The 21,102-nt window shown below is 39.8% G+C and overlaps 37 non-coding genes and 8 pseudogenes across 37 annotated transcripts; all 45 read right to left on the bottom strand.

The window, feature by feature from the left end:
- Positions 1-268: 268 nt before the first annotated feature.
- On the bottom strand, positions 269-387 carry LOC146010996 (5S ribosomal RNA; annotated as a pseudogene).
- A 345-nt stretch (positions 388-732) lies between these two features.
- On the bottom strand, positions 733-851 carry LOC146015175 (5S ribosomal RNA). Its single transcript, XR_014448103.1, has one exon. It is a non-coding gene; the product is annotated as a 5S ribosomal RNA (ribosomal RNA).
- A 345-nt stretch (positions 852-1,196) lies between these two features.
- Positions 1,197-1,315, bottom strand: LOC146011611 (5S ribosomal RNA; annotated as a pseudogene).
- Positions 1,316-1,660: 345 nt separating this feature from the next.
- On the bottom strand, positions 1,661-1,779 carry LOC146011076 (5S ribosomal RNA; annotated as a pseudogene).
- Positions 1,780-2,125: 346 nt separating this feature from the next.
- Positions 2,126-2,244, bottom strand: LOC146014751 (5S ribosomal RNA). The gene has a single exon (XR_014447695.1). It is a non-coding gene; the product is annotated as a 5S ribosomal RNA (ribosomal RNA).
- Positions 2,245-2,590: 346 nt separating this feature from the next.
- On the bottom strand, positions 2,591-2,709 carry LOC146014925 (5S ribosomal RNA). Its single transcript, XR_014447865.1, has one exon. It is a non-coding gene; the product is annotated as a 5S ribosomal RNA (ribosomal RNA).
- Positions 2,710-3,054: 345 nt separating this feature from the next.
- On the bottom strand, positions 3,055-3,173 carry LOC146010922 (5S ribosomal RNA; annotated as a pseudogene).
- A 344-nt stretch (positions 3,174-3,517) lies between these two features.
- Positions 3,518-3,636, bottom strand: LOC146015371 (5S ribosomal RNA). Its single transcript, XR_014448295.1, has one exon. It is a non-coding gene; the product is annotated as a 5S ribosomal RNA (ribosomal RNA).
- A 346-nt stretch (positions 3,637-3,982) lies between these two features.
- On the bottom strand, positions 3,983-4,101 carry LOC146016052 (5S ribosomal RNA). Its single transcript, XR_014448955.1, has one exon. It is a non-coding gene; the product is annotated as a 5S ribosomal RNA (ribosomal RNA).
- A 345-nt stretch (positions 4,102-4,446) lies between these two features.
- LOC146011739 (5S ribosomal RNA) lies at positions 4,447-4,565 on the bottom strand. The gene has a single exon (XR_014444972.1). It is a non-coding gene; the product is annotated as a 5S ribosomal RNA (ribosomal RNA).
- Positions 4,566-4,910: 345 nt separating this feature from the next.
- On the bottom strand, positions 4,911-5,029 carry LOC146015174 (5S ribosomal RNA). The gene has a single exon (XR_014448102.1). It is a non-coding gene; the product is annotated as a 5S ribosomal RNA (ribosomal RNA).
- A 345-nt stretch (positions 5,030-5,374) lies between these two features.
- On the bottom strand, positions 5,375-5,493 carry LOC146010590 (5S ribosomal RNA; annotated as a pseudogene).
- A 345-nt stretch (positions 5,494-5,838) lies between these two features.
- On the bottom strand, positions 5,839-5,957 carry LOC146017405 (5S ribosomal RNA). Its single transcript, XR_014450278.1, has one exon. It is a non-coding gene; the product is annotated as a 5S ribosomal RNA (ribosomal RNA).
- Positions 5,958-6,303: 346 nt separating this feature from the next.
- On the bottom strand, positions 6,304-6,422 carry LOC146017302 (5S ribosomal RNA). The gene has a single exon (XR_014450180.1). It is a non-coding gene; the product is annotated as a 5S ribosomal RNA (ribosomal RNA).
- Positions 6,423-6,767: 345 nt separating this feature from the next.
- LOC146011307 (5S ribosomal RNA) lies at positions 6,768-6,886 on the bottom strand (annotated as a pseudogene).
- A 345-nt stretch (positions 6,887-7,231) lies between these two features.
- LOC146015370 (5S ribosomal RNA) lies at positions 7,232-7,350 on the bottom strand. The gene has a single exon (XR_014448294.1). It is a non-coding gene; the product is annotated as a 5S ribosomal RNA (ribosomal RNA).
- A 346-nt stretch (positions 7,351-7,696) lies between these two features.
- On the bottom strand, positions 7,697-7,815 carry LOC146016251 (5S ribosomal RNA). The gene has a single exon (XR_014449148.1). It is a non-coding gene; the product is annotated as a 5S ribosomal RNA (ribosomal RNA).
- Positions 7,816-8,160: 345 nt separating this feature from the next.
- LOC146015171 (5S ribosomal RNA) lies at positions 8,161-8,279 on the bottom strand. The gene has a single exon (XR_014448100.1). It is a non-coding gene; the product is annotated as a 5S ribosomal RNA (ribosomal RNA).
- Positions 8,280-8,624: 345 nt separating this feature from the next.
- On the bottom strand, positions 8,625-8,743 carry LOC146010391 (5S ribosomal RNA; annotated as a pseudogene).
- Positions 8,744-9,088: 345 nt separating this feature from the next.
- Positions 9,089-9,207, bottom strand: LOC146017404 (5S ribosomal RNA). The gene has a single exon (XR_014450277.1). It is a non-coding gene; the product is annotated as a 5S ribosomal RNA (ribosomal RNA).
- A 346-nt stretch (positions 9,208-9,553) lies between these two features.
- On the bottom strand, positions 9,554-9,672 carry LOC146014924 (5S ribosomal RNA). The gene has a single exon (XR_014447864.1). It is a non-coding gene; the product is annotated as a 5S ribosomal RNA (ribosomal RNA).
- Positions 9,673-10,017: 345 nt separating this feature from the next.
- LOC146010920 (5S ribosomal RNA) lies at positions 10,018-10,136 on the bottom strand (annotated as a pseudogene).
- Positions 10,137-10,481: 345 nt separating this feature from the next.
- Positions 10,482-10,600, bottom strand: LOC146017249 (5S ribosomal RNA). The gene has a single exon (XR_014450120.1). It is a non-coding gene; the product is annotated as a 5S ribosomal RNA (ribosomal RNA).
- Positions 10,601-10,943: 343 nt separating this feature from the next.
- LOC146011727 (5S ribosomal RNA) lies at positions 10,944-11,062 on the bottom strand. The gene has a single exon (XR_014444971.1). It is a non-coding gene; the product is annotated as a 5S ribosomal RNA (ribosomal RNA).
- Positions 11,063-11,408: 346 nt separating this feature from the next.
- On the bottom strand, positions 11,409-11,527 carry LOC146017103 (5S ribosomal RNA). The gene has a single exon (XR_014449977.1). It is a non-coding gene; the product is annotated as a 5S ribosomal RNA (ribosomal RNA).
- A 345-nt stretch (positions 11,528-11,872) lies between these two features.
- Positions 11,873-11,991, bottom strand: LOC146011716 (5S ribosomal RNA). The gene has a single exon (XR_014444970.1). It is a non-coding gene; the product is annotated as a 5S ribosomal RNA (ribosomal RNA).
- A 345-nt stretch (positions 11,992-12,336) lies between these two features.
- On the bottom strand, positions 12,337-12,455 carry LOC146011705 (5S ribosomal RNA). Its single transcript, XR_014444969.1, has one exon. It is a non-coding gene; the product is annotated as a 5S ribosomal RNA (ribosomal RNA).
- Positions 12,456-12,800: 345 nt separating this feature from the next.
- On the bottom strand, positions 12,801-12,919 carry LOC146017433 (5S ribosomal RNA). The gene has a single exon (XR_014450305.1). It is a non-coding gene; the product is annotated as a 5S ribosomal RNA (ribosomal RNA).
- A 345-nt stretch (positions 12,920-13,264) lies between these two features.
- LOC146015788 (5S ribosomal RNA) lies at positions 13,265-13,383 on the bottom strand. Its single transcript, XR_014448698.1, has one exon. It is a non-coding gene; the product is annotated as a 5S ribosomal RNA (ribosomal RNA).
- Positions 13,384-13,728: 345 nt separating this feature from the next.
- On the bottom strand, positions 13,729-13,847 carry LOC146013925 (5S ribosomal RNA). The gene has a single exon (XR_014446887.1). It is a non-coding gene; the product is annotated as a 5S ribosomal RNA (ribosomal RNA).
- A 346-nt stretch (positions 13,848-14,193) lies between these two features.
- Positions 14,194-14,312, bottom strand: LOC146011694 (5S ribosomal RNA). Its single transcript, XR_014444968.1, has one exon. It is a non-coding gene; the product is annotated as a 5S ribosomal RNA (ribosomal RNA).
- Positions 14,313-14,657: 345 nt separating this feature from the next.
- Positions 14,658-14,776, bottom strand: LOC146011682 (5S ribosomal RNA). The gene has a single exon (XR_014444966.1). It is a non-coding gene; the product is annotated as a 5S ribosomal RNA (ribosomal RNA).
- Positions 14,777-15,121: 345 nt separating this feature from the next.
- Positions 15,122-15,240, bottom strand: LOC146016423 (5S ribosomal RNA). Its single transcript, XR_014449315.1, has one exon. It is a non-coding gene; the product is annotated as a 5S ribosomal RNA (ribosomal RNA).
- A 346-nt stretch (positions 15,241-15,586) lies between these two features.
- Positions 15,587-15,705, bottom strand: LOC146015609 (5S ribosomal RNA). Its single transcript, XR_014448525.1, has one exon. It is a non-coding gene; the product is annotated as a 5S ribosomal RNA (ribosomal RNA).
- Positions 15,706-16,050: 345 nt separating this feature from the next.
- On the bottom strand, positions 16,051-16,169 carry LOC146011671 (5S ribosomal RNA). Its single transcript, XR_014444965.1, has one exon. It is a non-coding gene; the product is annotated as a 5S ribosomal RNA (ribosomal RNA).
- A 345-nt stretch (positions 16,170-16,514) lies between these two features.
- Positions 16,515-16,633, bottom strand: LOC146015608 (5S ribosomal RNA). Its single transcript, XR_014448524.1, has one exon. It is a non-coding gene; the product is annotated as a 5S ribosomal RNA (ribosomal RNA).
- Positions 16,634-16,978: 345 nt separating this feature from the next.
- Positions 16,979-17,097, bottom strand: LOC146011659 (5S ribosomal RNA). Its single transcript, XR_014444964.1, has one exon. It is a non-coding gene; the product is annotated as a 5S ribosomal RNA (ribosomal RNA).
- Positions 17,098-17,442: 345 nt separating this feature from the next.
- On the bottom strand, positions 17,443-17,561 carry LOC146015607 (5S ribosomal RNA). Its single transcript, XR_014448523.1, has one exon. It is a non-coding gene; the product is annotated as a 5S ribosomal RNA (ribosomal RNA).
- A 345-nt stretch (positions 17,562-17,906) lies between these two features.
- Positions 17,907-18,025, bottom strand: LOC146011648 (5S ribosomal RNA). Its single transcript, XR_014444963.1, has one exon. It is a non-coding gene; the product is annotated as a 5S ribosomal RNA (ribosomal RNA).
- Positions 18,026-18,370: 345 nt separating this feature from the next.
- LOC146011636 (5S ribosomal RNA) lies at positions 18,371-18,489 on the bottom strand. Its single transcript, XR_014444962.1, has one exon. It is a non-coding gene; the product is annotated as a 5S ribosomal RNA (ribosomal RNA).
- A 345-nt stretch (positions 18,490-18,834) lies between these two features.
- Positions 18,835-18,953, bottom strand: LOC146011624 (5S ribosomal RNA). The gene has a single exon (XR_014444961.1). It is a non-coding gene; the product is annotated as a 5S ribosomal RNA (ribosomal RNA).
- A 345-nt stretch (positions 18,954-19,298) lies between these two features.
- LOC146011612 (5S ribosomal RNA) lies at positions 19,299-19,417 on the bottom strand. The gene has a single exon (XR_014444960.1). It is a non-coding gene; the product is annotated as a 5S ribosomal RNA (ribosomal RNA).
- A 345-nt stretch (positions 19,418-19,762) lies between these two features.
- Positions 19,763-19,881, bottom strand: LOC146011601 (5S ribosomal RNA). Its single transcript, XR_014444959.1, has one exon. It is a non-coding gene; the product is annotated as a 5S ribosomal RNA (ribosomal RNA).
- A 345-nt stretch (positions 19,882-20,226) lies between these two features.
- Positions 20,227-20,345, bottom strand: LOC146011590 (5S ribosomal RNA). The gene has a single exon (XR_014444958.1). It is a non-coding gene; the product is annotated as a 5S ribosomal RNA (ribosomal RNA).
- A 345-nt stretch (positions 20,346-20,690) lies between these two features.
- On the bottom strand, positions 20,691-20,809 carry LOC146014034 (5S ribosomal RNA). Its single transcript, XR_014446993.1, has one exon. It is a non-coding gene; the product is annotated as a 5S ribosomal RNA (ribosomal RNA).
- Positions 20,810-21,102: the final 293 nt, after the last annotated feature.

The raw sequence follows: 21,102 nt of genomic DNA, 5'->3' as shown, positions 1-21,102 counted from the left end.
CTTACTGAAAAAAATCATGTGTTGGTAATGTAAAAAGACCTACAGGACATGATATTAGCAGGGAGTCTTAAATTAAACTACTAAAGAGGCCCAACACTGTTTAGCTGCCAAAAGCAGTTGGAATTGGGCCTAAACAGTGTGGTAAGTCTTTAGGTGATGGCTATTGTGTCTGTTTGACCTCTTCCAAATGTCTGTACTGGCAATAAAAAGAAAAAGTTTCCAATTTAAATAGCTAGAGAATAAAAACAATTTGCCTGTAATGTGAAAAAAAATACAGCACCTGGTGTTCCCATGTGGTCTCCCACCCAAGTACTAACCAGGCCCAACACTGCTTAGCTTCCAAGATCAGACGAGATTGGGCCTATGCAATTTGGTATGGCTGTAGGTGAGATACAGGCACTTTTTTGCCCTCTTCTACTTCTATCACCAGGTAAGCTAATAAAAAAGTTTCCTAACTGTATTGGCTTACTGAAAAAAATCATGTGTTGGTAATGTAAAAAGACCTACAGGACATGATATTAGCAGGGGGTCTTAAATTAAACTACTAAAGAGGCTCAACACTGTTTAGCTGCCAAAAGCAGTTGGAATTGGGCCTAAACAGTGTGGTAAGTCTTTAGGTGATGGCTATTGTGTCTGTTTGACCTCTTCCAAATGTCTGTGCTGGCAATAAAAAGAAAAAGTTTCCTATTTAAATAGCTAGAGAATAAAAACAATTTGCCACTAATGTGAAAAAACCTACAGCACCTGGTGTTCCCATGTGGTCTCCCACCCAAGTACTAACCAGGCCCAACACTGCTTAGCTTCCAAGATCAGACGAGATTGGGCCTATCCAATGTGGTACGGCTGTAGGTGAGTTAAAGACACTTTTTTGCCCTCTTCTACTTCTATCACCAGGTAAGCTAATACAAAAGTTTCCTAACTGTATTGGCTTACTGAAAAAAATCATGTGTTGGTAATGTAAAAAGACCTACAGGACATGATATTAGCAGGGGGTCTTAAATTAAACTACAAAAGAGGCTCAACACTGTTTAGCTGCCAAAAGCAGTTGGAATTGAGCCTAAACAGTGTGGTAAGTCTTTAGGTGATGGCTATTGTGTCTGTTTGACCTCTTCCAAATGTCTGTGCTGGCAATAAAAAGAAAAAGTTTCCAATATAAATAGCTAGAGAATAAAAACAATTTGCCTGTAATGTGAAAAAACCTACAGCACCTGGTGTTATGATGTGGTCTCCCACCCAAGTACTAACCAGGCCCAACACTGCTTAGCTTCCAAGAACAGACAAGATTGGACCTATCCAATGTGGTAAGGCTGTAGGTGAAATACAGGCACTTTTTTGCCCTCTTCTACTTCTATCACCAGGTAAGCTAATAAAAAAGTTTCCTAACTGTATTGGCTTACTGAAAAAAATCATGTGTTAGTAATGTAAAAAGACCTACAGGACATGATATTAGCAGGGGGTCTTAAATTAAACTACTGAAGAGGCTCAACACTGTTTAGATGCCAAAAGCAGTTGGAATTGAGCCTAAACAGTGTGGTAAGTCTTTAGGTGATGGCTAGTGTGTCTGTTTGACCTCTTCCAAATGTCTGTGCTGGCAATAAAAAGAAAAAGTTTCCAATATAAATAGCTAGAGAATAAAAACAATTTGCCAGTAATGTGAAAAAACCTACAGCACCTGGTGTTCCCAGGTGGTCTCCCACCCAAGTACTAACCAGGCCCAACACTGCTTAGCTTCCAAGATCAGACGATATTGGGCCTATCCAACGTGGTATGGATGTAGGTGAAATACAGGCACTTTTTTGCCCTCTTCTACTTCTATCACCAGGTAAGCTAATACAAAAGTTTCCTAACTGTATTGGCTTACTGAAAAAAATCATGTGTTGGTAAAGTAAAAAGACCTACAGGACATGATATTAGCAGGGGGTCTTAAATTAAACTACAAAAGAGGCTCAACACTGTTTAGCTGCCAAAAGCAGTTGAAATTTGAGCCTAAACAGTGTGGTAAGTCTTTAGGTGATGGCTATTGTGTCTGTTTGACCTCTTCCAAATGTCTGTGCTGGCAATAAAAAGAAAAAGTTTCCAATTTAAATAGCTAGAGAATAAAAATAATTTGCCAGTAATGTGAAAAAACCTACAGCACCTGGTGTTCCCAGGTGGTCTCCCACCCAAGTACTAACCAGGCCCAACACTGCTTAGCTTCCAAGATCAGACGAGATTGGGCCTATCCAATGTGGTACGGCTGTAGGTGAGATACAGGCACTTTTTTGCCCTCTTCTACTTCTAACACCAGGTAAGCTAATAAAAAAGTTTCCTAACTGTATTGGCTTACTTAAAAAAAATTATGTGTTGGTAATGTAAAAAGACCTACAGGACATGATATTAGCAGGGGGTCTTAAATTAAACTACTAAACAGGCTCAACACTGTTTAGCTGCCAAAAGCAGTTGGAATTGGGCCTAAACAGTGTGGTAAGTCTTTATGTGATGGCTATTGTGTCTGTTTGACCTCTTCCAAATGTCTGTACTGGCAATAAAAAGAAAAAGTTTCCAATTTAAATAGCTAGAGAATAAAAACAATTTGCCTGTAATGTGAAAAAACCTACAGCACCTGGTGTTCCCATGTGGTCTCCCACCCAAGTACTAACCAGGCCCAACACTGCTTAGCTTCCAAGATCAGACGAGATTGGGCCTATCCAATGTGGAATGGCTGTAGGTGAGTTAAAGCCACTTTTTTGCCCTCTTCTACTTCTATTACCAGGTAAGCTAATACAAAAGTTTCCTAACTGTATTGGCTTACTGAAAAAAATCATGTGTTGGTAATGTAAAAAGACCTACAGGACATGATATTAGCAGGGGGTCTTAAATTAAACTACAAAAGAGGCTCAACACTGTTTAGCTGCCAAAAGCAGTTGGAATTGAGCCTAAACATTGTGGTAAGTCTTTAGGTGATGGCTATTGTGTCTGTTTGACCTCTTCCAAATGTCTGTGCTGGCAATAAAATAAAAAAGTTTCCAATATAAATAGCTAGAGAATAAAAACAATTTGCCAGTAATGTGAAAAAACCTACAGCACCTGGTGTTTCCATGTGGTCTCCCACCCAAGTACTAACCAGGCCCAACACTGCTTAGCTTATAAGTTCAGATGAGATTGGGCCTATCCAATGTGGTATGGCTGTAGGTGAGATACAGGCACTTATTTGCCCTTTTCTACTTCTATCACCAGGTAAGCTAATAAAAAAGTTTCCTAACTGTATTGGCTTACTGAAAAAAATCATGTGTTGGTAATGTAAAAAGACCTACAGGACATGATATTAGCAGGGGGTCTTAAATTAAACTACAAAAGAGGCTCAACACTGTTTAGCTGCCAAAAGCAGTTGGAATTGAGCCTAAACAGTGTGGTAAGTCTTTAGGTGATGGCTATTGTGTCTGTTTGACCTCTTCCAAATGTCTGTGCTGGCAATAAAAAGAAAAAGTTTCCAATTTAAATAGCTAGAGAATAAAAACAATTTGCCTTTAATGTGAAAAACCTACAGCACCTGGTGTTCCCAGGTGGTCTCCCACCCAAGTACTAACTAGGCCCAACACTGCTTAGCTTCCAAGATCAGACGAGATTGGGCCTATCCAATGTGGTATGGCTGTAGGTGAGATACAGGCACTTTTTTGCCCTCTTCTACTTCTATCACCAGGTAAGCTAATAAAAAAGTTTCCTAACTGTATTGGCTTACTTAAAAAAAATCATGTGTTGGTAATGTAAAAAGACCTACAGGACATGATATTAGCAGGGGGTCTTAAATTAAACTACTAAACAGGCTCAACACTGTTTAGCTGCCAAAAGCAGTTGGAATTGGGCCTAAACAGTGTGGTAAGTCTTTAGGTGATGGCTATTGTGTCTGTTTGACCTCTTCCAAATGTCTGTACTGGCAATAAAAAGAAAAAGTTTCCAATTTAAATAGCTAGAGAATAAAAACAATTTGCCTGTAATGTGAAAAAACCTACAGCACCTGGTGTTCCCATGTGGTCTCCCACCCAAGTACTAACCAGGCCCAACACTGCTTAGCTTCCAAGATCAGACGAGATTGGGCCTATCCAACGAGGTATAGCTGTAGGTGAGATACACGCACTTTTTTGCCCTCTTCTACTTCTATCACCAGGTAAGCTAATAAAAAAGTTTCCTAACTGTATTGGCTTACTGAAAAAAATCATGTGTTGGTAATGTAAAAAGACCTACAGGACATGATATTAGCAGGGAGTCTTAAATTAAACTACTAAAGAGGCCCAACACTGTTTAGCTGCCAAAAGCAGTTGGAATTGGGCCTAAACAGTGTGGTAAGTCTTTAGGTGATGGCTATTGTGTCTGTTTGACCTCTTCCAAATGTCTGTACTGGCAATAAAAAGAAAAAGTTTCCAATTTAAATAGCTAGAGAATAAAAACAATTTGCCTGTAATGTGAAAAAACCTACAGCACCTGGTGTTCCCATGTGGTCTCCCACCCAAGTACTAACCAGGCCCAACACTGCTTAGCTTCCAAGATCAGACGAGATTGGGCCTATCCAATGTGGTATGGCTGTAGGTGAGTTAAAGGCACTTTTTTGCCCTCTTCTACTTCTATCACCAGGTAAGCTAATACAAAAGTTTCCTAACTGTATTGGCTTACTGAAAAAAATCATGTGTTGGTAATGTATAAAGACCTACAGGACATGATATTAGCAGGGGGTCTTAAATTAAACTACTAAAGAGGCTCAACACTGTTTAGCTGCCAAAAGCAGTTGGAATTGGGCCTAAACAGTGTGGTAAGTCTTTAGGTGATGGCTATTGTGTCTGTTTGACCTCTTTCAAATGTCTGTGCTGGCAATAAAAAGAAAAAGTTTCCTATTTAAATAGCTAGAGAATAAAAACAATTTGCCAGTAATGTGAAAAAACCTACAGCACCTGGTGTTCCCATGTGGTCTCCCACCCAAGTACTAACCAGGCCCAACACTGCTTAGCTTCCAAGATCAGACGAGATTGGGCCTATCCAATGTGGTACGGCTGTAGGTGAGTTTAAACCACTTTTTTGCCCTCTTCTACTTCTATCACCAGGTAAGCTAATACAAAAGTTTCCTAACTGTATTGGCTTACTGAAAAAAATCATGTGTTGGTAATGTAAAAAGACCTACAGGACATGATATTAGCAGGGGGTCTTAAATTAAACTACAAAAGAGGCTCAACACTGTTTAGCTGCCAAAAGCAGTTGGAATTGAGCCTAAACAGTGTGGTAAGTCTTTAGGTGATGGCTATTGTGTCTGTTTGACCTCTTCCAAATGTCTGTGCTGGCAATAAAAAGAAAAAGTTTCCAATATAAATAGCTAGAGAATAAAAACAATTTGCCTGTAATGTGAAAAAACCTACAGCACCTGGTGTTCCCATGTGGTCTCCCACCCAAGTACTAACCAGGCCCAACACTGCTTAGCTTCCAAGAACAGACAAGATTGGGCCTATCCAATGTGGTATGGCTATAGGTGAAATACAGGCACTTTTTTGCCCTCTTCTACTTCTATCACCAGGTAAGCTAATAAAAAAGTTTCCTAACTGTATTGGCTTACTGAAAAAAATCATGTGTTGGTAATGTAAAAAGACCTACAGGACATGATATTAGCAGGGGGTCTTAAATTAAACTACTAAAGAGGCTCAACACTGTTTAGATGCCAAAAGCAGTTGGAATTGAGCCTAAACAGTGTGGTAAGTCTTTAGGTGATGGCTAGTGTGTCTGTTTGACCTCTTCCAAATGTCTGTACTGGCAATAAAAAGAAAAAGTTTCCAATATAAATAGCTAGAGAATAAAAACAATTTGCCAGTAATGTGAAAAAACCTACAGCACCTGGTGTTCCCAGGTGGTCTCCCACCCAAGTACTAACCAGGCCCAACACTGCTTAGCTTCCAAGATCAGACGATATTGGGCCTATCCAACGTGGTATGGCTGTAGGTGAAATACAGGCACTTTTTTGCCCTCTTCTACTTTTATCACCAGGTAAGCTAATACAAAAGTTTCCTAACTGTATTGGCTTACTTAAAAAAAATTATGTGTTGGTAATGTAAAAAGACCTACAGGACATGATATTAGCAGGGGGTCTTAAATTAAACTACTAAACAGGCTCAACACTGTTTAGCTGCCAAAAGCAGTTGGAATTGGGCCTAAACAGTGTGGTAAGTCTTTATGTGATGGCTATTGTGTCTGTTTGACCTCTTCCAAATGTCTGTACTGGCAATAAAAATAAAAAGTTTCCAATTTAAATAGCTAGAGAATAAAAACAATTTGCCTGTAATGTGAAAAAACCTACAGCACCTGGTGTTCCCATGTGGTCTCCCACCCAAGTACTAACCAGGCCCAACACTGCTTAGCTTCTAAGATCAGACGAGATTGGGCCTATCCAATGTGGAATGGCTGTAGGTGAGTTAAAGCCACTTTTTTGCCCTCTTCTACTTCTATTACCAGGTAAGCTAATACAAAAGTTTCCTAACTGTATTGGCTTACTGAAAAAAATCATGTGTTGGTAATGTAAAAAGACCTACAGGACATGATATTAGCAGGGGGTCTTAAATTAAACTACAAAAGAGGCTCAACACTGTTTAGCTGCCAAAAGCAGTTGGAATTGAGCCTAAACATTGTGGTAAGTCTTTAGGTGATGGCTATTGTGTCTGTTTGACCTCTTCCAAATGTCTGTGCTGGCAATAAAATGAAAAAGTTTCCAATATAAATAGCTAGAGAATAAAAACAATTTGCCAGTAATGTGAAAAAACTTACAGCACCTGGTGTTTCCATGTGGTCTCCCACCCAAGTACTAACCAGGCCCAACACTGCTTAGCTTATAAGTTCAGATGAGATTGGGCCTATCCAATGTGGTATGGCTGTAGGTGAGATACAAGCACTTATTTGCCCTTTTCTACTTCTATCACCAGGTAAGCTAATAAAAAAGTTTCCTAACTGTATTGGCTTACTGAAAAAAATCATGTGTTGGTAATGTAAAAAGACCTACAGGACATGATATTAGCAGGGGGTCTTAAATTAAACTACAAAAGAGGCTCAACACTGTTTAGCTGCCAAAAGCAGTTGGAATTGAGCCTAAACAGTGTGGTAAGTCTTTAGGTGATGGCTATTGTGTCTGTTTGACCTCTTCCAAATGTCTGTGCTGGCAATAAAAAGAAAAAGTTTCCAATTTAAATAGCTAGAGAATAAAAACAATTTGCCTGTAATGTGAAAAAACCTACAGCACCTGGTGTTCCCAGGTGGTCTCCCACCCAAGTACTAACTAGGCCCAACACTGCTTAGCTTCCAAGATCAGACGAGATTGGGCCTATCCAATGTGGTATGGCTGTAGGTGAGATACAGGCACTTTTTTGCCCTCTTCTACTTCTATCACCAGGTAAGCTAATAAAAAAGTTTCCTAACTGTATTGGCTTACTTTAAAAAAATCATGTGTTGGTAATGTAAAAAGACCTACAGGACATGATATTAGCAGGGGGTCTTAAATTAAACTACTAAACAGGCTCAACACTGTTTAGCTGCCAAAAGCAGTTGGAATTGGGCCTAAACAGTGTGGTAAGTCTTTAGGTGATGGCTATTGTGTCTGTTAGACCTCTTCCAAATGTCTGTACTGGCAATAAAAAGAAAAAGTTTCCAATTTAAATAGCTAGAGAATAAAAACCATTTGCCTGTAATGTGAAAAATCCTACAGCACCTGGTGTTCCCATGTGGTCTCCCACCCAAGTACTAACCAGGCCCAACACTGCTTAGCTTCCAAGATCAGACGAGATTGGGCCTATCCAATGTGGTATAGCTGTAGGTGAGATACACGCACTTTTTTGCCCTCTTCTACTTCTATCACCAGGTAAGCTAATACAAAAGTTTCCTAACTGTATTGGCTTACTGAAAAAAATCATGTGTTGGTAATGTAAAAAGACCTACAGGACATGATATTAGCAGGGGGTCTTAAATTAAACTACTAAAGAGGCTCAACACTGTTTAGCTGCCAAAAGCAGTTGGAATTGGGCCTAAACAGTGTGGTAAGTCTTTAGGTGATGGCTATTGTGTCTGTTTGACCTCTTCCAAATGTCTGTGCTGGCAATAAAAAGAAAAAGTTTCCTATTTAAATAGCTAGAGAATAAAAACAATTTGCCAGTAATGTGAAAAAACCTACAGCACCTGGTGTTCCCATGTGGTCTCCCACCCAAGTACTAACCAGGCCCAACACTGCTTAGCTTCCAAGATCAGACGAGATTGGGCCTATCCAATGTGGTACGGCTGTAGGTGAGTTAAAGCCACTTTTTTGCCCTCTTCTACTTCTATCACCAGGTAAGCTAATACAAAAGTTTCCTAACTGTATTGGCTTACTGAAAAAAATCATGTGTTGGTAATGTAAAAAGACCTACAGGACATGATATTAGCAGGGGGTCTTAAATTAAACTACAAAAGAGGCTCAACACTGTTTAGCTGCCAAAAGCAGTTGGAATTGAGCCTAAACAGTGTGGTAAGTCTTTAGGTGATGGCTATTGTGTCTGTTTGACCTCTTCCAAATGTCTGTGCTGGCAATAAAAAGAAAAAGTTTCCAATATAAATAGCTAGAGAATAAAAACAATTTGCCTGTAATGTGAAAAAACCTACAGCACCTGGTGTTCCCATGTGGTCTCCCACCCAAGTACTAACCAGGCCCAACACTGCTTAGCTTCCAAGAACAGACAAGATTGGGCCTATCCAATGAGGTATGGCTGTAGGTGAAATACAGGCACTTTTTTGCCCTCTTCTACTTCTATCACCAGGTAAGCTAATAAAAAAGTTTCCTAACTGTATTGGCTTACTGAAAAAAATCATGTGTTGGTAATGTAAAAAGACCTACAGGACATGATATTAGCAGGGGGTCTTAAATTAAACTACTAAAGAGGCTCAACACTGTTTAGATGCCAAAAGCAGTTGGAATTGAGCCTAAACAGTGTGGTAAGTCTTTAGGTGATGGCTAGTGTGTCTGTTTGACCTCTTCCAAATGTCTGTGCTGGCAATAAAAAGAAAAAGTTTCCAATATAAATAGCTAGAGAATAAAAACAATTTGCCAGTAATGTGAAAAAACCTACAGCACCTGGTGTTCCCAGGTGGTCTCCCACCCAAGTACTAACCAGGCCCAACACTGCTTAGCTTCCAAGATCAGACGATATTGGGCCTATCCAACGTGGTATGGCTGTAGGTGAAATACAAGCACTTTTTTGCCCTCTTCTACTTCTATCACCAGGTAAGCTAATACAAAAGTTTCCTAACTGTATTGGCTTACTTAAAAAAAATTATGTGTTGGTAATGTAAAAAGACCTACAGGACATGATATTAGCAGGGGGTCTTAAATTAAACTACTAAACAGGCTCAACACTGTTTAGCTGCCAAAAGCAGTTGGAATTGGGCCTAAACAGTGTGGTAAGTCTTTATGTGATGGCTATTGTGTCTGTTTGACCTCTTCCAAATGTCTGTACTGGCAATAAAAAGAAAAAGTTTCCAATTTAAATAGCTAGAGAATAAAAACAATTTGCCTGTAATGTGAAAAAACCTACAGCACCTGGTGTTCCCATGTGGTCTCCCACCCAAGTACTAACCAGGCCCAACACTGCTTAGCTTCCAAGATCAGACGAGATTGGGCCTATCCAATGTGGAATGGCTGTAGGTGAGTTAAAGCCACTTTTTTGCCCTCTTCTACTTCTATTACCAGGTAAGCTAATACAAAAGTTTCCTAACTGTATTGGCTTACTGAAAAAAATCATGTGTTGGTAATGTAAAAAGACCTACAGGACATGATATTAGCAGGGGGTCTTAAATTAAACTACAAAAGAGGCTCAACACTGTTTAGCTGCCAAAAGCAGTTGGAATTGAGCCTAAACATTGTGGAAAGTCTATAGGTGATGGCTATTGTGTCTGTTTGACCTCTTCCAAATGTCTGTGCTGGCAATAAAATGAAAAAGTTTCCAATATAAATAGCTAGAGAATAAAAACAATTTGCCAGTAATGTGAAAAAACCTACAGCACCTGGTGTTTCCATGTGGTCTCCCACCCAAGTACTAACCAGGCCCAACACTGCTTAGCTTATAAGTTCAGATGAGATTGGGCCTATCCAATGTGGTATGGCTGTAGGTGAGATACAAGCACTTATTTGCCCTTTTCTACTTCTATCACCAGGTAAGCTAATAAAAAAGTTTCCTAACTGTATTGGCTTACTGAAAAAAATCATGTGTTGGTAATGTAAAAAGACCTACAGGACATGATATTAGCAGGGGGTCTTAAATTAAACTACAAAAGAGGCTCAACACTGTTTAGCTGCCAAAAGCAGTTGGAATTGAGCCTAAACAGTGTGGTAAGTCTTTAGGTGATGGCTATTGTGTCTGTTTGACCTCTTCCAAATGTCTGTGCTGGCAATAAAAAGAAAAAGTTTCCAATTTAAATAGCTAGAGAATAAAAACAATTTGCCTGTAATGTGAAAAAACCTACAGCACTTGGTGTTCCCATGTGGTCTCCCACCCAAGTACAAACCAGGCCCAACACTGCTTAGCTTCCAAGATCAGACGAGATTGGGCCTATCCAATGTGGTATGGCTGTAGGTGAGATACAGGCACTTTTTTGCCCTCTTCTACTTCTATCACCAGGTAGCTAATAAAAAAGTTTCCTAACTGTATTGGCTTACTGAAAAAAATCATGTGTTGGTAATGTAAAAAGACCTACAGGACATGATATTAGCAGGGGTCTTAAATTAAACTACTAAAGAGGCTTAACACTGTTTAGCTGCCAAAAGCAGTTGGAATTGGGCCTAAACAGTGTGGTAAGTCTTTAGGTGATGGCTATTGTGTCTGTTTGACCTCTTCCAAATGTCTGTACTGGCAATAAAAAGAAAAAGTTTCCAATTTAAATAGCTAGAGAATAAAAACAATTTGCCTGTAATGTGAAAAAACCTACAGCACCTGGTGTTCCCATGTGGTCTCCCACCCAAGTACTAACCAGGCCCAACACTGCTTAGCTTCCAAGATCAGACGAGATTGGGCCTATCCAATGTGGTATGGCTGTAGGTGAGATACAGGCACTTTTTTGCCCTCTTCTACTTCTATCACCAGGTAAGCTAATAAAAAAGTTTCCTAACTGTATTGGCTTAATGAAAAAAATCATGTGTTGGTAATGTAAAAAGACCTACAGGACATGATATTAGCAGGGGGTCTTAAATTAAACTACTAAAGAGGCTCAACACTGTTTAGCTGCCAAAAGCAGTTGGAATTGGGCCTAAACAGTGTGGTAAGTCTTTAGGTGATGGCTATTGTGTCTGTTTGACCTCTTCCAAATGTCTGTGCTGGCAATAAAATGAAAAAGTTTCCAATATAAATAGCTAGAGAATAAAAACAATTTGCCAGTAATGTGAAAAAAACCTACAGCACCTGGTGTTCCCATGTGGTCTCCCACCCAAGTACTAACCAGGCCCAACACTGCTTAGCTTATAAGTTCAGATGAGATTGGGCCTATCCAATGTGGTATGGCTGTAGGTGAGATACAGGCACTTATTTGCCCTCTTCTACTTCTATCACCAGGTAAGCTAATAAAAAAGTTTCCTAACTGTATTGGCTTACTGAAAAAAATCATGTGTTGGTAATGTAAAAAGACCTACAGGACATGATATTAGCAGGGGGTCTTAAATTAAACTACAAAAGAGGCTCAACACTGTTTAGCTGCCAAAAGCAGTTGGAATTGGGCCTAAACAGTGTGGTAAGTCTTTAGGTGATGGCTATTGTGTCTGTTTGACCTCTTCCAAATGTCTGTACTGGCAATAAAAAGAAAAAGTTTCCAATTTAAATAGCTAGAGAATAAAAACAATTTGCCAGTAATGTGAAAAAACCTACAGCACCTGGTGTTCCCATGTGGTCTCCCACCCAAGTACTAACCAGGCCCAACACTGCTTAGCTTCCAAGATCAGACGAGATTGGGCCTATCCAATGTGGTATGGCTGTAGGTGAGATACAGGCACTTTTTTGCCCTCTTCTACTTCTATCACCAGGTAAGCTAATACAAAAGTTTCCTAACTGTATTGGCTTACTGAAAAAAATCATGTGTTGGTAATGTAAAAAGACCTACAGGACATTATATTATCAGGGGGTCTTAAATTAAACTACTAAAGAGGCTCAACACTGTTTAGCTGCCAAAAGCAGTTGGAATTGGGCCTAAACAGTGTGGTAAGTCTTTAGGTGATGGCTATTGTGTCTGTTTGACCTCTTCCAAATGTCTGTGCTGGCAATAAAAAGAAAAAGTTTCCTATTTAAATAGCTAGAGAATAAAAACAATTTGCCAGTAATGTGAAAAAACCTACAGCACCTGGTGTTCCCATGTGGTCTCCCACCCAAGTACTAACCAGGCCCAACACTGCTTAGCTTCCAAGATCAGACGAGATTGGGCCTATCCAATGTGGTATGGCTGTAGGTGAGTCAAAGCCACTTTTTTGCCCTCTTCTACTTCTATCACCAGGTAAGCTAATACAAAAGTTTCCTAACTGTATTGGCTTACTGAAAAAAATCATGTGTTGGTAATGTAAAAAGACCTACAGGACATGATATTAGCAGGGGGTCTTAAATTAAACTACAAAAGAGGCTCAACACTGTTTAGCTGCCAAAAGCAGTTGGAATTGAGCCTTAACAGTGTGGTAAGTCTTTAGGTGATGGCTATTGTGTCTGTTTGACCTCTTCCAAATGTCTGTGCTGGCAATAAAAAGAAAAAGTTTCCAATATAAATAGCTAGAGAATAAAAACAATTTGCATGTAATGTGAAAAAACCTACAGCACCTGGTGTTCCCATGTGGTCTCCCACCCAATTACTAACCAGGCCCAACACTGCTTAGCTTCCAAGAACAGATGAGATTGGGCCTATCCAATGTGGTATGGCTGTAGGTGAAATACAGGCACTTTTTTGCCCTCTTCTACTTCTATCACCAGGTAAGCTAATAAAAAAGTTTCCTAACTGTATTGGCTTACTGAAAAAAATCATGTGTTGGTAATGTAAAAAGACCTACAGGACATGATATTAGCAGGGGGTCTTAAATTAAACTACTAAAGAGGCTCAACACTGTTTAGCTGCCAAAAGCAGTTGGAATTGGGCCTAAACAGTGTGGTAAGTCTTTATGTGATGGCTATTGTGTCTGTTTGACCTCTTCCAAATGTCTGTACTGGCAATAAAAAGAAAAAGTTTCCAATTTAAATAGCTAAAGAATAAAAACAATTTGCCTGTAATGTGAAAAAACCTACAGCACCTGGTGTTCCCATGTGGTCTCCCACCCAAGTACTAAGCAGGCCCAACACTGCTTAGCTTCCAAGATCAGACGAGATTGGGCCTATCCAATGTGGTATGGCTGTAGGTGAGTTAAAAGCACTTTTTTGCCCTCTTCTACTTCTATCACCAGGTAAGCTAATACAAAAGTTTCTTAACTGTATTGGCTTACTGAAAAAAATCATGTGTTAGTAATGTAAAAAGACCTACAGGACATGATATTAGCAGGGGGTCTTAAATTAAACTACAAAAGAGGCTCAACACTGTTTAGCTGCCAAAAGCAGTTGGAATTGAGCCTAAACAGTGTGGTAAGTCTTTAGGTGATGGCTATTGTGTCTGTTTGACCTCTTTTAAATGTCTGTGCTGGCAATAAAAAGAAAAAGTTTCCAATTTAAATAGCTAGAGAATAAAAACAATTTGCCAGTAATGTGAAAAAACCTACAGCACCTGGTGTTCCCAGGTGGTCTCCCACCCAAGTACTAACCAGGCCCAACACTGCTTAGCTTCCAAGATCAGACGAGATTGGGCCTATCCAATGTGGTATGGCTGTAGGTGAGATACAGGCACCTTTTTGCCCTCTTCTACTTCTATCACCAGGTAAGCTAATAAAAAAGTTTCCTAACTGTATTGGCTTACTTAAAAAAAATCATGTGTTGGTAATGTAAAAAGACCTACAGGACATGATATTAGCAGGGGGTCTTAAATTAAACTACTAAACAGGCTCAACACTGTTTAGCTGCCAAAAGCAGTTGGAATTGGGCCTAAACAGTGTGGTAAGTCTTTAGGTGATGGCTATTGTGTCTGTTTGACCTCTTCCAAATGTCTGTGCTGGCAATAAAAAGATAAAGTTTCCTATTTAAATAGCTAGAGAATAAAAACAATTTGCCAGTAATGTGAAAAAACCTACAGCACCTGGTGTTCCCATGTGGTCTCCCACCCAAGTACTAACCAGGCCCAACACTGCTTAGCTTCCAAGATCAGACGAGATTGGGCCTATCCAATGTGGTATGGCTGTAGGTGAGTCAAAGGCACTTTTTTGCCCTCTTCTACTTCTATCACCAGGTAAGCTAATACAAAAGTTTCCTAACTGTATTGGCTTACTGAAAAAAATCATGTGTTGGTAATGTAAAAAGACCTACAGGACATGATATTAGCAGGGGGTCTTAAATTAAACTACTAAAGAGGCTCAACACTGTTTAGCTGCCAAAAGCAGTTGGAATTGGGCCTAAACAGTGTGGTAAGTCTTTAGGTGATGGCTATTGTGTCTGTTTGACCTCTTCCAAATGTCTGTGCTGGCAATAAAAAGAAAAAGTTTCCTATTTAAATAGCTAGAGAATAAAAACAATTTGCCAGTAATGTGAAAAAACCTACAGCACCTGGTGTTCCCATGTGGTCTCCCACCCAAGTACTAACCAGGCCCAACACTGCTTAGCTTCCAAGATCAGACGAGATTGGGCCTATCCAATGTGGTATGGCTGTAGGTGAGTTAAAGCCACTTTTTTGCCCTCTTCTACTTCTATCACCAGGTAAGCTAATACAAAAGTTTCCTAACTGTATTGGCTTACTGAAAAAAATCATGTGTTGGTAATGTAAAAAGACCTACAGGACATGATATTAGCAGGGGGTCTTAAATTAAACTACAAAAGAGGCTCAACACTGTTTAGCTGCCAAAAGCAGTTGGAATTGAGCCTAAACAGTGTGGTAAGTCTTTAGGTGATGGCTATTGTGTCTGTTTGACCTCTTCCAAATGTCTGTGCTGGCAATAAAAAGAAAAAGTTTCCAATATAAATAGCTAGAGAATAAAAACAATTTGCCTGTAATGTGAAAAAACCTACAGCACCTGGTGTTCCCATGTGGTCTCCCACCCAATTACTAACCAGGCCCAACACTGCTTAGCTTCCAAGATCAGACGAGATTGGGCCTATCCAATGTGGTATGGCTGTAGGTGAGATACAGGCACTTTTTTGCCCTCTTCTACTTCTATCACCAGGTAAGCTAATAAAAAAGTTTCCTAACTGTATTGGCTTACTTAAAAAAAATCATGTGTTGGTAATGTAAAAAGACCTACAGGACATGATATTAGCAGGGGGTCTTAAATTAAACTACTAAACAGGCTCAACACTGTTTAGCTGCCAAAAGCAGTTGGAATTGGGCCTAAACAGTGTGGTAAGTCTTTAGGTGATGGCTATTGTGTCTGTTTGACCTCTTCCAAATGTCTGTGCTGGCAATAAAAAGATAAAGTTTCCTATTTAAATAGCTAGAGAATAAAAACAATTTGCCAGTAATGTGAAAAAACCTACAGCACCTGGTGTTCCCATGTGGTCTCCCACCCAAGTACTAACCAGGCCCAACACTGCTTAGCTTCCAAGAACAGACGAGATTGGGCCTATCCAATGTGGTATGGCTGTAGGTGAGTCAAAGGCACTTTTTTGCCCTCTTCTACTTCTATCACCAGGTAAGCTAATACAAAAGTTTCCTAACTGTATTGGCTTACTGAAAAAAATCATGTGTTGGTAATGTAAAAAGACCTACAGGACATGATAATAGCAGGGGGTCTTAAATTAAACTACTAAAGAGGCTCAACACTGTTTAGCTGCCAAAAGCAGTTGGAATTGGGCCTAAACAGTGTGGTAAGTCTTTAGGTGATGGCTATTGTGTCTGTTTGACCTCTTCCAAATGTCTGTGCTGGCAATAAAAAGAAAAAGTTTCCTATTTAAATAGCTAGAGAATAAAAACAATTTGCCAGTAATGTGAAAAAACCTACAGCACCTGGTGTTCCCATGTGGTCTCCCACCCAAGTACTAACCAGGCCCAACACTGCTTAGCTTCCAAGATCAGACGAGATTGGGCCTATCCAATGTGGTATGGCTGTAGGTGAGTTAAAGCCACTTTTTTGCCCTCTTCTACTTCTATCACCAGGTAAGCTAATAAAAAAGTTTCCTAACTGTATTGGCTTACTGAAAAAAATCATGTGTTGGTAATGTAAAAAGACCTACAGGACATGATATTAGCAGGGGGTCTTAAATTAAACTACAAAAGAGGCTCAACACTGTTTAGCTGCCAAAAGCAGTTGGAATTGAGCCTAAACAGTGTGGTAAGTCTTTAGGTGATGGCTATTGTGTCTGTTTGACCTCTTCCAAATGTCTGTGGTGGCAATAAAAAGAAAAAGTTTCCAATTTAAATAGCTAGAGAATAAAAACAATTTGCCTGTAATGTGAAAAAACCTACAGCACCTGGTGTTCCCATGTGGTCTCCCACCCAAGTACTAACCAGGCCCAACACTGCTTAGCTTCCAAGAACAGACGAGATTGGGCCTATCCAATGTGGTATGGCTGTAGGTGAGTCAAAGGCATTTTTTTGCCCTCTTCTACTTCTATCACCAGGTAAGCTAATACAAAAGTTTCCTAACTGTATTGGCTTACTGAAAAAAATCATGTGTTGGTAATGTAAAAAGACCTACAGGACATGATAATAGCAGGGGGTCTTAAATTAAACTACTAAAGAGGCTCAACACTGTTTAGCTGCCAAAAGCAGTTGGAATTGGGCCTAAACAGTGTGGTAAGTCTTTAGGTGATGGCTATTGTGTCTGTTTGACCTCTTCCAAATGTCTGTGCTGGCAATAAAAAGAAAAAGTTTCCTATTTAAATAGCTAGAGAATAAAAACAATTTGCCAGTAATGTGAAAAAACCTACAGCACCTGGTGTTCCCATGTGGTCTCCCACCCAAGTACTAACCAGGCCCAACACTGCTTAGCTTCCAAGATCAGACGAGATTGGGCCTATCCAATGTGGTATGGCTGTAGGTGAGTTAAAGCCACTTTTTTGCCCTCTTCTACTTCTATCACCAGGTAAGCTAATAAAAAAGTTTCCTAACTGTATTGGCTTACTGAAAAAAATCATGTGTTGGTAATGTAAAAAGACCTACAGGACATGATATTAGCAGGGGGTCTTAAATTAAACTACAAAAGAGGCTCAACACTGTTTAGCTGCCAAAAGCAGTTGGAATTGAGCCTAAACAGTGTGGTAAGTCTTTAGGTGATGGCTATTGTGTCTGTTTGACCTCTTCCAAATGTCTGTGGTGGCAATAAAAAGAAAAAGTTTCCAATTTAAATAGCTAGAGAATAAAAACAATTTGCCTGTAATGTGAAAAAACCTACAGCACCTGGTGTTCCCATGTGGTCTCCCACCCAAGTACTAACCAGGCCCAACACTGCTTAGCTTCCAAGAACAGACGAGATTGGGCCTATCCAATGTGGTATGGCTGTAGGTGAGTCAAAGGCACTTTTTTGCCCTCTTCTACTTCTATCACCAGGTAAGCTAATACAAAAGTTTCCTAACTGTATTGGCTTACTGAAAAAAATCATGTGTTGGTAATGTAAAAAGACCTACAGGACATGATAATAGCAGGGGGTCTTAAATTAAACTACTAAAGAGGCTCAACACTGTTTAGCTGCCAAAAGCAGTTGGAATTGGGCCTAAACAGTGTGGTAAGTCTTTAGGTGATGGCTATTGTGTCTGTTTGACCTCTTCCAAATGTCTGTGCTGGCAATAAAAAGAAAAAGTTTCCTATTTAAATAGCTAGAGAATAAAAACAATTTGCCAGTAATGTGAAAAAACCTACAGCACCTGGTGTTCCCATGTGGTCTCCCACCCAAGTACTAACCAGGCCCAACACTGCTTAGCTTCCAAGATCAGACGAGATTGGGCCTATCCAATGTGGTATGGCTGTAGGTGAGCTAAAGCCACTTTTTTGCCCTCTTCTACTTCTATCACCAGGTAAGCTAATAAAAAAGTTTCCTAACTGTATTGGCTTACTGAAAAAAATCATGTGTTGGTAATGTAAAAAGACCTACAGGACATGATATTAGCAGGGGGTCTTAAATTAAACTACAAAAGAGGCTCAACACTGTTTAGCTGCCAAAAGCAGTTGGAATTGAGCCTAAACAGTGTGGTAAGTCTTTAGGTGATGGCTATTGTGTCTGTTTGACCTCTTCCAAATGTCTGTGGTGGCAATAAAAAGAAAAAGTTTCCAATTTAAATAGCTAGAGAATAAAAACAATTTGCCTGTAATGTGAAAAAACCTACAGCACCTGGTGTTCCCATGTGGTCTCCCACCCAAGTACTAACCAGGCCCAACACTGCTTAGCTTCCAAGATCAGACGAGATTGGGCCTATCCAATGTGGTATGGCTGTAGGTGATATAGAGGCACTTTTTTGCCCTCTTCTACTTCTATCACCAGGTAAGCTAATACAAAAGTTTCCTAACTGTATTGGCTTACTGAAAAAAATCATGTGTTGGTAATGTAAAAAGACCTACAGGACATGATATTAGCAGGGGGTCTTAAATTAAACTACTAAAGAGGATCAACACTGTTTTGCTGCCAAAAGCAGTTGGAATTGGGCCTAAACAGTGTGGTAAGTCTTTAGGTGATGGCTATTGTGTCTGTTTGACCTCTTCCAAATGTCTGTACTGGCAATAAAAAGAAAAAGTTTCCAATTTAAATAGCTAGAGAATAAAAACAATTTGCCAGTAATGTGAAAAAACCTACAGCACCTGGTGTTCCCATGTGGTCTCCCACCCAAGTACTAACCAGGCCCAACACTGCTTAGCTTCCAAGATCAGACGAGATTGGGCCTATCCAATGTGGTATGGCTGTAGGTGAGTTAAAAGCACTTTTTTGCCCTCTTCTACTTCTATCACCAGGTAAGCTAATACAAAAGTTTCCTAACTGTATTGGCTTACTGAAAAAAATCATGTGTTGGTAATGTAAAAAGACCTACAGGACATGATATTAGCAGGGGGTCTTAAATTAAACTACAAAAGAGGCTCAACACTGTTTAGCTGCCAAAAGCAGTTGGAATTGAGCCTAAACAGTGTGGTAAGTCTTTAGGTGATGGCTATTGTGTCTGTTTGACCTCTTCCAAATGTCTGTGCTGGCAATAAAAAGATAAAGTTTCCTATTTAAATAGCTAGAGAATAAAAACAATTTGCCAGTAATGTGAAAAAACCTACAGCACCTGGTGTTCCCATGTGGTCTCCCACCCAAGTACTAACCAGGCCCAACACTGCTTAGCTTCCAAGATCAGACGAGATTGGGCCTATCCAATGTGGTATGGCTGTAGGTGAGTCAAAGGCACTTTTTTGCCCTCTTCTACTTCTATCACCAGGTAAGCTAATACAAAAGTTTCCTAACTGTATTGGCTTACTGAAAAAAATCATGTGTTGGTAATGTAAAAAAACCTACAGGACATGATATTAGCAGGGGGTCTTAAATTAAACTACTAAAGAGGCTCAACACTGTTTAGCTGCCAAAAGCAGTTGGAATTGGGCCTAAACAGTGTGGTAAGTCTTTAGGTGATGGCTATTGTGTCTGTTTGACCTCTTCCAAATGTCTGTGCTGGCAATAAAAAGAAAAAGTTTCCTATTTAAATAGCTAGAGAATAAAAACAATTTGCCAGTAATGTGAAAAAACCTACAGCACCTGGTGTTCCCATGTGGTCTCCCACCCAAGTACTAACCAGGCCCAACACTGCTTAGCTTCCAAGATCAGACGAGATTGGGCCTATCCAATGTGGTATGGCTGTAGGTGAGTTAAAGCCACTTTTTTGCCCTCTTCTACTTCTATCACCAGGTAAGCTAATACAAAAGTTTCCTAACTGTATTGGCTTACTGAAAAAAATCATGTGTTGGTAATGTAAAAAGACCTACAGAACATGATATTAGCAGGGGGTCTTAAATTAAACTACAAAAGAGGCTCAACACTGTTTAGCTGCCAAAAGCAGTTGGAATTGGGCCTAAACAGTGTGGTAAGTCTTTAGGTGATGGCTATTGTGTCTGTTTGACCTCTTCCAAATGTCTGTGCTGGCAATAAAAAGAAAAAGTTTCCTATTTAAATAGCTAGAGAATAAAAACAATTTGCCAGTAATGTGAAAAAACCTACAGCACCTGGTGTTCCCATGTGGTCTCCCACCCAAGTACTAACCAGGCCCAACACTGCTTAGCTTCCAAGATCAGACGAGATTGGGCCTATCCAATGTGGTATGGCTGTAGGTGAGTCAAAGGCACTTTTTTGCCCTCTTCTACTTCTATCACCAGGTAAGCTAATACAAAAGTTTCCTAACTGTATTGGCTTACTGAAAAAAATCATGTGTTGGTAATGTAAAAAGACCTACAGGACATGATATTAGCAGGGGGTCTTAAATTAAACTACTAAAGAGGATCAACACTGTTTAGCTGCCAAAAGCAGTTGGAATTGGGCCTAAACAGTGTGGTAAGTCTTTAGGTGATGGCTATTGTGTCTGTTTGACCTCTTCCAAATGTCTGTACTGGCAATAAAAAGAAAAAGTTTCCAATTTAAATAGCTAGAGAATAAAAACAATTTGCCAGTAATGTGAAAAAACCTACAGCACCTGGTGTTCCCATGTGGTCTCCCACCAAAGTACTAACCAGGCCCAACACTGCTTAGCTTCCAAGATCAGACGAGATTGGGCCTATCCAATGTGGTATGGCTGTAGGTGAGTGAAATGCACTTTTTTGCCCTCTTCTACTTCTATCACCAGGTAAGCTAATACAAAAGTTTCCTAACTGTATTGGCTTACTGAAAAAAATCATGTGTTGGTAATGTAAAAAGACCTACAGGACATGATATTAGCAGGGGGTCTTAAATTAAACTACAAAAGAGGCTCAACACTGTTTAGCTGCCAAAAGCAGTTGGAATTGAGCCTAAACAGTGTGGTAAGTCTTTAGGTGATGGCTATTGTGTCTGTTTGACCTCTTCCAAATGTCTGTGCTGGCAATAAAAAGAAAAAG

Source organism: Crinia signifera, chromosome 6 (genome assembly GCF_055691185.1).
Source record: "Crinia signifera chromosome 6, ASM5569118v1, whole genome shotgun sequence".
In the NCBI taxonomy this organism is placed as follows: domain Eukaryota; kingdom Metazoa; phylum Chordata; class Amphibia; order Anura; family Myobatrachidae; genus Crinia; species Crinia signifera.
The sequence above is the reverse complement of the archived record's forward strand: the minus strand, read 5'-3'. Positions and strand labels throughout refer to the sequence as shown.